This window comes from Otolemur garnettii, unplaced genomic scaffold (assembly GCF_000181295.1).
Source record: "Otolemur garnettii isolate 467f Iridium unplaced genomic scaffold, OtoGar3 scaffold00084, whole genome shotgun sequence".
NCBI lineage: Eukaryota > Metazoa > Chordata > Mammalia > Primates > Galagidae > Otolemur > Otolemur garnettii.
The window spans coordinates 3,545,365-3,545,894 of NW_003852479.1; positions in this window are offsets into that span (position 1 = coordinate 3,545,365).

Sequence of the window (530 nt, forward strand, 5' to 3'; positions counted from 1 at the left end):
ATAAGAGTACCACTGTAGATGAGATAGTCATGCAAGTTGCTCTTCTGTGATCCAAAAATAAATTTGTACAGGAGAGAAGAAAAAGGCCTTTTTGTCAGAGGAAGAGACCCATTCGAGTTGTGGAAACCACTGGGGTGATTTGTGAATAAAATCCTTTGTTTAGATATTTTTAACATATATCAGATCACAATCTCCTAAAAGATAAGAACTACATTTAGTCTTCATATAATATTTAATACTCGCTACATAAATATCTAATACAATTAAAATAGGTACCATAAATTATATAATGAAAGTTCACTTTCATTTGCTCAAACAACTAAAATGATGTTTAAAAACTGCAAAGATTGATTTGTTATCTCTTCACAGAAATGTTCAATAATGCCTATTATTTTTTATAAAATATATTTGAGTCAACTTCAAAATAATTTTGTATATTTGATTATTTTTTCTTGTCTGGAAAAGAATTCTTGAGGGTAATATATCACAATTAACAAGCATAAAAATCAGAAAATAAGATTCTAAAGACA